We start from the raw sequence: 14,362 nt of genomic DNA on the forward strand, positions 1-14,362 counted from the left end.
CCTCTAACCACCTACACACTACTGATTCACTCCTCCAATTACCCAGGTAGTACCCATGCACTCCAATCACCCATCCAGCATCATGTACTTATCCAATCACTCAGCCAAAACACAAGAAGTTATAAAATCACCATGCACTGTCCTTGCAACACTCTGATCCTCCAGTCACTACCCATGCAATGTCCCAGGTACTAACACATGCACTGCTACAATCCCCTGGGCACTACTGATGCAGTCCAGCCATCTCCTAGTCACTACCCATAAACTCCTCCAATCACCCAGCCAGCACCATGTACTTATCCAATCACTCCGCCAAAACCCAAGCACATATAAGTTCACCATGCACTCTCCTTGCAGTACTCTAATCATCAAGTCAGTACCCATGTACTCATGCAATGACCCAGGCACTAACTCATGGCAAATACAGAGGAGTTCATGCTAATCACAGGGTTACCCCAACACATAGTGTTCCCTAGTGTATGTAGGTGTTTTCACTGTATTCTAGCGTCTTTTAGCATAGCACTGGCTCTAGGCCTGGTTAGTCAGAGTCAGTCACCACCAGTACCTGTCAGAAAAAAGTTGGGGGCACAGAAGGACTTTCTGCTCCTCCGTTGGTTCTTTCTGCATATCTCTTGTTTCTTCCTACACTTTTCTTCATCTTTCTGGACTTCTGTTGCCTCTTTCTGCATTTGTCTTGCTTCTTTCTGTGCTTTTCTTCCTCTTTCTTCACATGTCCTGCCTTTGTAGGCATAGTTAGAAATTAGCATTTAAAAAACCTTTGAAATTCACTGAAAAAACCATAGGTTTCAAGGACGTTATAGTTAGAAATTAGCATTTAAAACACCTTTGAAATTCACTGAGAATACCTTAGGTTTCAGGGACGTTATAGTTAGAAATTAGCATTTAAAAAACCTAAGATATTCACTGAAAAAACCACAGGTTTCAGGGACGTTATAGTTAGTTGGACATTTCACTCGTACAAAACCAGAGAAGTTCAGCCGTTATAGTTAGTTCAGCTAACTATAACTCACGCCCCTGCAATGCACTGCTGATGACGTCACATATTACATCATTCATGACATGGTCAGTGACATCCAGAAGCCTGACGCATTTCGATGTATTAACAAACTTCTTCCTAAGAGGCAAAAATTCGGTGAAATTGTGCGTTCCGTGGAACTGCTCCTTATAATGCCAAATGGTCTGCCCCGAATGGGCCACTCCCCAGCTCAGAGCAAAGGATCCTGGGTATTGCATATACCAGGGAACCCGGCCTACTACCAAAGGCATCAGGCTTCTGGATGTTGCTGGACTGTTTATGCATTTGATGCCCCTGCTCCCCTTGTACCAATAAAGGGCTTACCTACGAGCAGTGTCGGAGTGTCTTCCATTGCAGGGAAATCTTGGTAGCGTTCATATATATTAAATCTTTATTCGGCAAGAACTGACATAAAAGTTCATAAAATAAATACAATTCAAACATTTTAAAATTGGCTCATGAAAAAAATAGCAGTACAATTCATATACTAACAGCATAATTCATAGTGATCCCTAGTAAAACACTTCCCACATAAAATCTATGTAAAAAGTCCTAGGGTCATAGAGGGCAAGCACAGACATTTCTAACAATAGCAGCATGGTTTGATAATGGGAATGTGATAAGCTATGCGTAGAATACTCATATAATATTATAAAATCCAATACAAATAATCAAACATAAGTCTTAAACCCACTAGCAGCATAAAATGTTGTGCAATCACTAATCCTGACACAAGCCTAAACACATAAGTTCAATTAAACGCCTTAGAGACATGGTAGGCAGAACACATAATATTCTAGGACTAGCTGCACTGTTTGGTAGTAAAAATAGTTCTCCACATGTTATACCAAAAACTAGACACAGCAAATACATTGTTTGATTGGTGTTAGTTCTCAACATCCTACCCACTGTTCTAAAGTCCCTGGTCGAAATATCATGGCAAAGCGTCAGTATCCACTTTTTCCTGCATGTGTGATATTGGGACAGAAGTCAAGGACATGCTCAATACATACTTTTGCCTCAGGACAGGCGGGGCTGGACTAATCAGACTCTGTACAAGAGTGTTGCCATTTAGCAGTATTTATGCGGAGCGGAGGGATCTCAAACCAAAATTTGACATACAGAGCTTTAGCAAGAGAGGGCTCAATATCATCCATATAATTTACCAAACAATATACATTTTTTGAACTCGAGGAAGGCTGCAGTAAGAGAGCCCACCCTCTTCAAACTACAGAGCTCATCATCAAAATCCCTCCAATATATAATCCCTTTAATGCAGTCTTCAAAATCCTGCATGCAATCTCAGGATTCAGCCACAAATTATCACACCCAATCTCAGTTAAGTGGCTTTTGATAAACCTACACCAGGGGATCTTGGCAGCCCCCGTATAGCTTTAAGGAGTTCTCACAAAAAGGTTGGGAAGGAGACGAAGGAAGCGATTCTCAATCAACTCCATACTGTTGACATTCTATTCCCCCAAAGTTCCCCACCGTACAATGATACGACCAGTGCTTGCAATTTGTAGATTTAGAGGGCTGGGTAATAATGGGTGAAATGAGGAGCCATACAAAGCCCTCACAATAGTCCCTGCATGGTGCTCTAGCCTGAGTCTGCACCTCTGTATCTGGGACACTCAGCCAAATTTCTCTGTGAGCGTACGCCCCATTCCAATACGGCAGACACCAAATACCATCGGATCCAACTCACTTGTGAAAGGTCACATTGATCAGGTAATGAGGAGGAAATGCTTTTAACTTGTAAGTTTGTGTAGTGGTGACCAATGAGAGCAAGGCTGCTGTGTCATCCGAAACAGGTCATTTTTTGTCTGCCACTTAAATCCCTAATAATAGGATGTATTTTGCTAAGCATCATCTCCCGGAATGCCGGTGTTCATCTTTAATAGCTTCACCGATGATTTCGATTGGAATTTAATTTTGTTGGTTTGGCGAGCTGGTGCTCCGTGCACCAGCTATGCTCAAGTGCCTCTTGGAAATCGCTACATTTGGATTTTTTATATATATATATATATATATATATATATATATATATATATGTTCATTCTCAATGGGGTGTCCAAAAGTAAGCGGCACTCGAACACAACTTCGCTTTTCCCCGTAAAAGCTTTCTTTATTGGTACGCATGTCATCCGTTCTCAGTTCATTAACAGCATACCTCCGCAGCCTGACGCGTTTTGTAGCTTTACTTCATCAGAGGCTGAGCGGTCGGAAGAGGCATTGTGGGTCACACCTCCCTTTTAAACAAAATCATACGCTGTGATTCAGCTGCTTATTTAAGACTGTATGCAATGTTTTATGGGAGATGTAGTCCGCCTTTTATCCTCAAATGGATGCCCCCGCAATTGATAGCTGGATACTTACCTCACAATGGCCCCAAGAAACGATGGCACGCTAATCCAAAAGTTGCATTCCACTCGTGGCCCCCAGAATGGGGTGGTGCTCGCTTAGCGGCAGGACGGCCGCTTTAACAATTCATGCTCAATGGGGTGTCAAAAAGCAAGCGGCGCTCGAACACAACTTCGCTTTTCCCCGTAAAAGCTTTCTTTATTGGTATTCATGTCATCCGTTCTCAGTTCATTAACAGCATACCTTGGCAGCCTGACGCGTTTCGTAGCTTTACTTCATCAGAGGCTGAGCGGTCGGAAGAGGCATTGTGGGTCACACCTCCCTTTTAAACAAAATCATACGCTGTGATTTATGCTCAATGGGGCGTCAGGCTGCGGAGGTATGCTGTTAATGAACTGAGAACGGATGACATGCATACCAATAAAGAAAGCTTTTACGGGGAAAGGCGAAGTTGTGTTCGAGTGCCACTTACTTTTGGACACCCCATTGAGCATGAATTGTTAAAGCGGCCGTCCTGCCGCTAAGCGAGCACCACCCCATTCTGGGGGCCACGAGTGGAATGCAACTTTTGGATTAGCGTGCCATCGTTTCTTGGGGCCATTGTGAGCTAAGTATCCAGCTATCAATTGCAGGGGCATCCATTTGAGGATAAAAGGCGGACTACATCTCCCATAGAACATTGCATACAGTCTTAAATAAGCAGCTGAATCACAGCGTATGATTTTGTTTAAAAGGGAGGTGTGACCCACAATGCCTCTTCCGACCGCTCAGCCTCTGATGAAGTAAAGCTACGAAACGTGTCAGGCTGCGGAGGTATGCTGTTAATGAACTGAGAACGGATGACATGCATACCAATGAAGAAAGCTTTTACGGGGAAAAGCGAAGTTGTGTTCGAGTGCCGCTTACTTTTGGACACCCCATTGAGCATGAATATATATATATGTATAAATGTTTTCAATGAAAAAACAAATGTTGAAGAGATGTTATAGTTAGGTATTGAAACAGGTCAAAAAATAACATTTCTAAATCCCCCAAAAATACTAAAATTCACCAGTTATAGTTCAGTGACCTAACTATAGCTTGCACCCCGCCATACACTCTTTAGGACTTTAGATAGTTTTTATCCCATTTTAACACCTAGCTATAATGTTACTTTAACTTGAGGTTTTTTCAGTAAATTTCTGGATGTTTTTTTAACGAAAGGACAGATCATATTACCATATGTAACTACAACGTCCTTTAACTTTTGTTTTCTTCAGTGTGTTTCTATTTTTTTTTAAATCATATTCAGCCAACACTCCAACTGTGCTTGGCAGAAGGTTGTCTTAGACCCACCCCCTGCAGGGGCCAACCCATAGCAGCCTGCCCTATGTGGTCGTATTACTGCCTGTGTCACCCCCTTGCCTGCCCTTCGTTCTCCATCTGTATGCCCCTGCTGACTCCTTCTTCCCTTTGTAGTTGGCTTGCTGACTCTGCCCTGAAAAGTCAGCTTCCTGCCTCTGCACTCCCCCGCCTCTCCTCCATTACACATCTGCATGCTCCTCCTGCCTGTCCTTTATGGTCAGTGTGTGCCCTGCCGTACATTCTCTGTGTATGTGCCCCTGCCCTCTCTCCTGCCCTCCGTGGTCCATTGTGTTATCCCTGCCCATCCATTCTACATTCAGTGGTCAAACTTCTGCCCCTACCTCTGATTCCACACCCGGCTCTCTGTGGCCCAGTGTGCGTCTCTTGCCTATGCTGGCGTGCTCTGCATAATCAGCTTGCTGCCCCTGCCTCTCTCCACCAGACCCACATTCTTCGTTTGCATGCCCATGTCCCTACCAGCTTCTCCGTGGTCAGCTTGCTTCCCCTACTCAAGTCAGTCTCCCTTCCGTCAGTGGGCAGCTGTCCTTGTCCCAGTCTCCTTCCCCTCTTTTCTCCTCCATTTTCAGCTTGCTGTTTCTACTGATCAACGCCTGCCATCTCTGGTCAACCTGCTGCCCTGCCCCATCCCTTATACTCTCTGTTCTCCACGTGTGTGACCATGCCCCATCTCTCTTGCCCTGCATGGTCCATTGTGCTGCCTATGCCTAAGCTGGCCTGTCCTCGATGTTCAGCTTGCTGCCCCTGTCTTCCTCACCCTGACTCTCTATTCTCCATCTGCATGCCCCTGCCCCCTTCCACCTGCTCTCTGTGGTCATCTTGCTGCCCTTAAACATGACAGCCTCCCCTCTGTCATCGGCTTGCTGTCCCTCCCCCGCCCCAGGCCACTTCCCATTGCCTTTCTATTCTCCATGTGAGTGCCCCTGCTGCATCCCATCCTCCCTCTGTGGTCCATTGTGCTGCCCATACCGGCCTTCACTGAATGGTCAGCTTGTTGCCCCTGCCACTTCCGTCCTGCCTTCTGTGGTCAGCTCGCTGCCTATGCTTATGCCAGCCTACCCTCTGAGGTCAGTTTTCTTCCCCTACCCCCTCACCTAACTGCCAGCCCTCGGTTCTTCATCTACGTGCACATTCCTCATCTTGCTTTTCCCTTGTGATTAGCTTGCTGCCCCTGCCTCCAATCCCCTAGCCCTTTGTCACCAAGTGTATGCTCCAGCCTTCTCCCTTCTGCCTTCCGTGATCCATTGTGCTGCCCTTGCCAATGCAAGCCTGGCCTTTGTGGTCAGCTTGATGCCCAAACCCATCCCGTTCATACGCATGCCCCTAATACTTCCCTCTTGCCCTTTGTCATTCGCTGTGCTACCACCACTCATGCTAACATGACCTCCTTGGTTCAGCAAGCTGTGCGTGCCCTCTTTTCTCTATGTGCATACCCCTGCCTTCTCCCTCTTCCCTCTTAACTTCCATGGTACGTTGTGCTGCCACTGCCCATGCCTGCCTGCCTGCCCTCCGTGGTCAGCTTGCTGGCCCTTCCCTCTCCACCTTGTGTGCCCCTGCACCCTCCCTCCTGCCCACCATGGTCCATTGTGCTGCCACTGCCTCTGTCACCTGCCTGTCCTTAGGTCAGCTTTCTAGAGCACTAACGATAATTTCTGTGACAAAAAAGAACACCTTCTTTGTGTTCATTTGTAAAGAAATGTTTGAGGTTTTACAGCTTTGAGTCCATCAAGATGGCTTCAGGTTTGTCACATTGTTGTCATAAAAACAATGTAAGTGCTCTAGTAGATCAGAATACATTTAAGAACTCATGGAAATGTGTCCTGTTTCTGGCTTTCTGGAACACTAACTATAGTTCCTATGAGAAAACGTATCCCCACATTTTGGAGGAAGATTGTGTGAAATTATTGAAAATATACTTGCATTTTAGGTTCTAGAGAATCTTCCATAACCTATGTGATAAAATCATAAGAGGAAGCAGTTTTATCTCAAACATGGTTCATAAACTCCCAGCAGAGGATCAGCATTTTCCACTGGGTAAAATCACCTTTAGAACACACTACAGTTCCTAAACTTAGTATAGTACCATCAACAATGGTTTATATTGTGACTGAAGAACAAGTTACTTAACTTCAGTAGCGCATTATCTGGTAGAAACTCTATCTAGCTGCAGATTCCTTACCTTTGAATTTCCCAGGCATCAGGCTGGATCCAAAAACTTTTGCTGAGCAAATGCCCTTGCGCGCGCAGTTGGGTGGCTTCATTAGGCTCCATGTGATGTCGTTGGCGTCAGTAGCGTCGGCTACTTTTCGTTTTTTTCACGCCAGAAGCTCGGAGCCACAAAGTAGCTGACACAGTCATGTGCAACACTAGAGCCCTGAAAGGAGGAGTAACCCTAGCACTACAATATTAGTCTGCAAAGTGGGGAGGCATGGGTGGGGCTGTAAGGAATCTGCAGCTAGAAGAAGTCTCTACCAGATAATGCTTTAACGAAGGTAAGTAACTTGTTCATCTGATAGAGACTTCTAGCTGCAGATTTCTTACCTTTGAATTAGATACCCAAGCCCTACCATCCCGGGGGTGGGCTGCTGACCAATACCTTCAATTAGAAAGTCCTGCAGGACCAAGCGGGCAAAGTGCCCGTCCCTGTGGGCCTGACCATCCAGGCAGTAGTGTTTTGCAAACATGTGCAATGAAGGTAACGTTGCTGCCTGACAGATGTCTTGGACTGGGACACCCTGAGTCAAGACCATAGTTGCAGCCTTTCCCCTGGTGGAATGGGCCCTTAATCCCTCAGGGTGCTGCTTCTTTGCCAGGGCAGAGCAGATTCTAATGCAGGGAATGACCCAGTGAGAAATCGTCCTTTTCTGCACTGCCCTCCCCTTCTTTGCTCCCACAAACCCCAGAAAGAGTTGGTTGTCCACCAAACTCTTTTGTGCAGTTAAGGTAGAACGTTAACCATCTTTTTGGGTCCAGTCGGTGGAGACGAATCTCTTCCTTAGAGGGATGCGGGGGAGCAAAGAAGGTGGGCAATATGATGCATTGACCCAGATTGAATGGGGTCACTACTTTCGGCAAAAAGGAAGCTTAGGTGCGAAGCACAACTTTGCCGGAAAGGACATTAGATAGGGAGGCGAGAAAGATAACGCCTACAACACACTCACCCTTCAGACTGATGTATGACCACTAAGAAGGCGGTTTTAATGGTCAAAAGCCAGAGGGGACAATTGTGTAGAGGCTCAAAAAGAGCACACATGGTAAGACTTCTCAGCTCGCGACCGAGATGGCCGCGCTTTAGCTCGGCTCCGTTCGCCCGCCTGGGTTTTCACATTTATCCTGCTGTAATCCTGCCCCGGGAAGCCCTGTTTGCTGAGTGGTGGTGCTACGACGCTTTGCAGGCACTTACCTCTTGTTTCGGTTATCCTGGCTGCTGTAGATCCGGTGCAGTGCCCCCGATTGTGCTGGGGTGTCGGAGGCGGACTGGCCTGGATCTTCTTGCCGGCTCCCGGGCCAGACGGAGCCTGCGGATCTGCCCTCCGGGGCGCGGAGGAGGTGATCGGAGGGCCGTTGTTCGTGTGGGCCGGAGGTCCTTCCTGGCCGATTCCTGTGGGGAGGAGGCCTATGGTGGAGGCGCTGCCTTCCGTGGTCGAAGCTCCTCGTGTGTCCGGCTTGCTCTCCCTTTGTTCTCTGGTCCGGCCATTTTGATTTTGCCGCCCGGACTCGGAGAACGGGACCGGCGGCGTTGGGTGGCCGGCGAATCCCTTTCTTCTGGTGGCCCCCCTTCCTGCCCGGGGTGCTCTGTTGCCGGTCAGCGGGACTTTGTTTGCCTTACTGCCGCCTTGGCGGAGATTTACAGCCGCGCTGCCTTGTCGGACTCTCAAAATGGCGGCCGACCCCGAGTGTCTTGACCGGGCCTGGGCGAGCGCTGGGGGCCCGCCGCATGGCCCGGGTGCCCGATACTGTGAATGTTTTCCTACACTTAAGGAGTTACTGGACACCCTGCTCTCCTGGCGGCTCTGTGTGACCGCGCCTATCCTAGCTTCGGAAATGGTTCCTCACGGCGGGCCTCCTGAGCCCCCACGGCCAGACGTGATTGTGCCGCCGTGGGGTGCGGCTGGAATTATCCTGGCGGAATTGGCCCCGGCTCCGACCGCGTCTGCTGCTGTACGGAACTTGAGGGCGCCTCCTCCTCCTGCGCTACCTTCGTTCTCTCGGGCCCGGGAGCTGGATTTTACTTGGCCTGGCCTTCATGACTCTCCCGCTTCCTTTCGGTCGCTGCTGCCCGGCGATGTCTCCTGTGCTGGCCCAGATGGGTCGGTTCTTCTGGACATATCCTTGGACTTGTGCCTGCATCGTTTGCTACTCTTCGTGACTTTCCTGGATCGTCCGTGTTCCACTTTACGTGCCTTTTCCGGACTGCCGTTGGATCTTCCTGCTGTCTGTCTCCTGTTCTTCGTAACCTGGTCCTCGCTGGATCGGACCGTTTCCACTTTGGACAAACAAGGACAGGGCTAATGTATATTGGCATCTGTGTGCGGTAGTCTTGCACTGGTTTGGATGGTCAACCTGTCCCGGTATGGTTCTGTGTGATTGACTGGTGCCCCTGGACTCTAACCCGATGTTCTTTGGCTTCCCGGGGACTTGGCTCCTCGACTCAGGCGGGTGGCTGGGTGCGTTTACTCCTGTCTCCCGGCCCTCCCCCGTGTATGTCTGTGTGTGTTTCCCATCCCTCGTTTCCTTCTCTTCCCTTCCCATTTTTGTCTTTGTTTCCGACTTAACTTTGCTCCGCTATATTTCGGGTTCTAATTAGGGCGACAGGCACGCTGCGGGGGGGTAGGCCGTAGCCTTCTGCAGGGGTGCAGGGTGGGCTTTAGGGGTGGGTTGGGGGGGGTCTGTCCGTATTGGGGGGTCTTTTTCCTCCCTTATTTCCTCTCTTTTTTGTTCTATGGCTCTGGTGTGTTCACTTTTTCCGGGACTCCGTCTCCTCCTGTATCCCCCTGGGGAGTTTCTGTGACTTTCGTATTCCGGTATGTATCTGATTGTAGCTCGCTGGGTAATTCGGTATCGATTTTTGCTATGTCGCTTGCCGGACTCTATTATCCTGCTTTCACTCCTGGGGGTGCGTGGTTTGGTGGGAGTCCCTTCTTTCGTTCCCTTTTTCCCTCTCCCCTTTTTCCTCCTTTATGGGGGTCCTCTTATTTTGTTGGGATGCGTCTCGTATTGTCTTTATTATGTGGGCCTTTTTGATCATGTCTCCTCATTTTGGGTGGGGGCGGCGACGGGTAGGTGCGGTTTGATTGATGCCATTGTCGTTTCTTTATATTCCGATTACGTTTATACTCTTTGATAGCTATGTTGGTATGGCCTCTTTTGTCATTCTGTGACCGTATGATGGCGGCTTGCCGCGGCCCCTCCCTGGTTGTTTTTTGCACGGCCCATGATTCTTCTGTTTCCCCGCCCCGCATTAGAAAATTAACCTTTTATTGTCCTGTTCTTGCTGATTGCTCGATGCTCCTATTGTTTCTCCTGTGCTCCTGGTGACATATCCTGTTGAAAATTTGTTTTTCATTTACTACGTTGTCTACCATGTGGTGGCCAGCCCTCGTGGGTTGTAGGCCCGTATTTGTGAGCTTTCTTTGTACAATAAAGGTTTAAAACAAAAAATAAAAAAAAATAAAAAAAAAGAGCACACATCAGGTAGGTGAAGACCATAATAAGGTCCTACTGTGGCATAACAGAGGGCGTGGGTGGAAACAAGTGAGCCAGCACTTTTAGAAATCTATGTACAATAGGAGACTTGAAGAGAGAGGGTTGGTCTGGCAGGCGAAAAAAAGCAGATAGAGCTGAGAGATAACCCTTGAAAGTTCCCAAAGCGGAGCCATGTTGGGCAAGGGTTAGAATGAGTAACAGGACAGTAGAAAAAGAAGCAGACCTTTTTGTATAGTATAATACACATTTCTGCCAACTGCAAGCATATATCGTCATAGTGGGGGGCTGCCTGTCCGCCAGTATAACATTACGAACCTCAGGAGGAAGGTCAAAAGCCATCAACTGCTGCTGCACAATCTACACGCATGGAGGCACAGAGTTGACAGGTTCGGGTGGAGAACTCTCCTCTGCTGCTGCGATAGAGGATCCCCCCCAGTGGCAGATCGATCGGAGGAACGATGCACAGCTTCAGAAGCTCTGGATACCTGACTCTCCTCGCCCAGTCCAGAGTCACAAGAACGACTTGGGCCCAGTCACTCCTGATCTTCTTCAGAACCCTGGGCAGGAGTGGTGTGGGTGGAAAGGCGTACAGCAGGCCTGAGCTCCACTCACGACGAAATAGCTGCCTTGGAAACTCCAGCGTGCAGTATTGCTGACACTGCACGTTCTCCTCGGAGGCAAACAAATCTAACCAAGGTTCACCCCACTGTTGAAAGAGACCATGCGCCACCTCCAACTGAAGACACCATTTGTGATCCGCTAGGCATCACCAGCTCAGTTTGTCCACCCTGGCGTTCAAAGAATCTGCCAGGTGTTGAACCATTAGTTTTAAGGCCCGCAGTTCCAGCCATGTCCAGAGATGCATGGCCTCTTGAGAAAGGATCCACGACCCCAGTCCGCCCTGCTTGTTGCAGTACCACATGGCGGTGGTGTTGTCTATGAACACTTGCACTAGTTTCCCCTTGAATGAGGAAAGAAATGCTTTCAATGCCAATCGAATCATCTGGAGCTCCAACAGATTTATATGGAGCCCTGACTCCGCCGGAGACGAGTGTCCCCTGATCTCCACCTCTCCCAGATGGCCACCCCATCCCAGAAGTGATGCATCTGTCACCACCGCAAATTCTGGTTGGAGAAGGGAGAGGGGTCTGCCATTGATCCAATCACAGTTTGTCAACCACATTGCAGATCTCTATCAGTTCCTTCCGAGCTATGGACCATGTCAGTGGGATTTCCCTGATGCTGTGCTCAGTGGAACTTCAGGTCCCACTGCAGAGCCCGCATACGCCACCTGGCATGCTTTACCAACAGGATGCAGGAGGCCATGAGGTCCAACAGCCTCAGAATCAGTCTCAGCAAAATCCAGGATGGAGGCCAAAATATCCGAATCATAACCTGAATGTCCTCGACTCGCTGCTCAGGAGGATAGGCCCAAAACTGCACTGTGTCCAGAAGTGCTCTGATGAAAGGGAGCATCTTGCCCGCTGCTCCTGGGAATTTCCCGCTGCTCCTGGGAATTTCCCGCTGCCCGCTGCTTCTTGGAATTTCCTGCCGCTGCCTCCCTGCGGCCCCGCCCCCTTGTGATTCCATTCGCCGCCCCGCTCCCGCCACCCAGCTGCTCCTCCCTCCCGGCTCCTTACTTAAGGGGACCGTAGGGGACCACAGAGTGTGACCGCTCAGCCCTCCACAGGGCTTGGTCGCCCCACTCACTGCTGCCGCTCCTGCCTGCAGATTCCTTCGCTTGCTGCCCGCTGCTCCTGGGAATTTCCCGCTGCCCGCTGCTTCTTGGAATTTCCCGCCGCTGCCTCCCTGCGGCCCCGCCCCCCTGTGATTCCATTCGCCGCCCCGCTCCCGCCACCCAGCTGCTCCTCCCCCCGGCTCCTTACTTATGACGCCCCCAGAACGACCGCGCAGCGGACGCGCGCAGCGGGAGCGCCGATTGAGCGCCGAAGGTGCGCCAAAGGTAAGCCCGTCTGCGCCCGTCCGCGCCTGGCCCGCGCCCAGCGCCAGGACCCCTGGCCCTCCCCGCCGAGGCAAGACGACCCAACTGACCTACGACGCCGCCACTCTCAACACACTCAATGCCGGCCGGACCCACGCCTGCTGCCGAGCCACCCCGAGACGCACCCACGGACCCTTCACCTGCTGCACCTGCAAGTTCACCTGCCTCCGAACCTGCCCCGCACCCGCCAAGACAAACATCAGCAGCAACCACCTCAAGTGCATCCTGATCAACACCCGCTCCGTCCACAGACACGCCGTGGAACTCTGGAACCTCCTCGACGCTACATCACCGGACGTTGCCTTCCTCACGGAAACCTGGATGAACGCCTCCTCTGCACCCGACATCGCCATCGCCATCCCGGACGGGTACAAGATCATCAGGAGGGACCGCATCAACCAGACCGGAGGTGGCATCGCCATCGTCCACAGGAACACCATCCGCATCACGACCGACGCCAATGACTCCTTCGCCGCAGCCGAACATCTCCACTTCCAGATTCACACCGACCCTAAGACGACCCTCAGAGGCACCCTCGTCTACAGACCCCCGGGACCATGCACACAATTCAGCGAAGACATCACAGACTTCATCAGCCCGCACGCCCTCCCCTCCACTGACTACATCCTCCTCGGGGACCTCAACTTCCACCTGGAGAACAACAAGGACCGCAACACCACCGCCCTGCTGGAAAACCTCGCCAACCTCGGACTCAAGAAACTGGTCAACACCCCCACCCACTACGCCGGCCACACGCTTGATCCCGTCTTCTCTTCCAGCAAGTACATCACCTTCAGCCACGCCACCGGACTCCACTGGACCGACCACAGCTGCGTCCACTTCAGCTTCAAAAGATCCACGACCCCGCAACAGGTACCTCACAGGAATTGGAGCAAGATCACCGCAGACCAGCTCACCACCTCCCTCAGCCAGAGCTCACTCGCCAACACAACGGACCCCAACGAAGCAGCCCGCAACTTCACACAGTGGCTGACCACCTGCGCCGACGACCTCGCGCCACTAAAGAACCCTCCCAGCAGACCCAGAAGCAAGAAGGCATCCTGGTTCACCGATGACCTCAAGGACTCCAAGAAGACCTGCCGCACCCTCGAGAAAGCCTGGCTCCTCGACCGGACCACCGACAACATGACCGCCCTCAAACACGCTACCCGCAAGCACCACCATCTCATCCGCACCACCAAGAAGAAATCCCTGAAGGAACGACTGGACAACAACGCCCACGACAGCAAAGAGCTCTTCACTATCGTCAAGGAGTTCTCCAACCCCAGCACCGGCACCAACGACATCACTCCGTCACAAGACCTCTGCGACTCCCTCGCCTCGTTCTTCCACTTCAAGATCGCCGACATCCACAACAGCTTCGGCGCCTCACCCACGCACCCAACCATCGAACCAACGCCCCCCACCGCCACCCTTCGCACCTGGACCACGGTGACCAACGAAGACACAGCCCGCACGATGAACACCATCCACTCCGGATCACCGACCGACCCCTGCCCACACCACGTCTTCAACAAGGCCGACTCCACCATCGCACCCCAACTCCGGAGCATCATCAACGCCTCCTTCAATACCACCACCTTCCCGGAGAGCTGGAAGCACGCCGAGATCAGCGCCCTCCTGAAGAAACCTACAGCGGACCCCACCGATCTCAAAAACTTCCGCCCCATCTCGCTCCTCCCTTTTCCTGCTAAAGTCATCGAGAAGATCGTCAACAGACAGCTGACCGCCTTCCTCGAGACGAACGGATCCCTCGACCCCTCGCAGTCCGGCTTCAGAGCCAACCACAGCACCGAGACCGCCCTCATCGCAGCCACCGACGACATCCGGACCCTGCTCGACAAGGGGGAAACAGTGGCCCTCATCCTCCT

The 14,362-nt window shown here is 50.8% G+C and overlaps 1 long non-coding RNA gene across 3 annotated transcripts in view; it reads right to left on the minus strand.

The window, feature by feature from the left end:
• The window catches only part of LOC144782944 (uncharacterized), a 501,527-nt gene that overhangs the window by 474,822 nt on the left and 12,343 nt on the right, over positions 1–14,362 (minus strand). For all 3 annotated transcript variants that reach the window (XR_013601329.1, XR_013601328.1, XR_013601327.1), the window contains exon 3: positions 1,361–1,441. This is a non-coding gene — a long non-coding RNA (uncharacterized LOC144782944). The remainder of the gene's footprint in view (positions 1–1,360; positions 1,442–14,362) is intronic.

This window comes from Lissotriton helveticus, chromosome 9, assembly GCF_964261635.1.
Source record: "Lissotriton helveticus chromosome 9, aLisHel1.1, whole genome shotgun sequence".
NCBI lineage: Eukaryota > Metazoa > Chordata > Amphibia > Caudata > Salamandridae > Lissotriton > Lissotriton helveticus.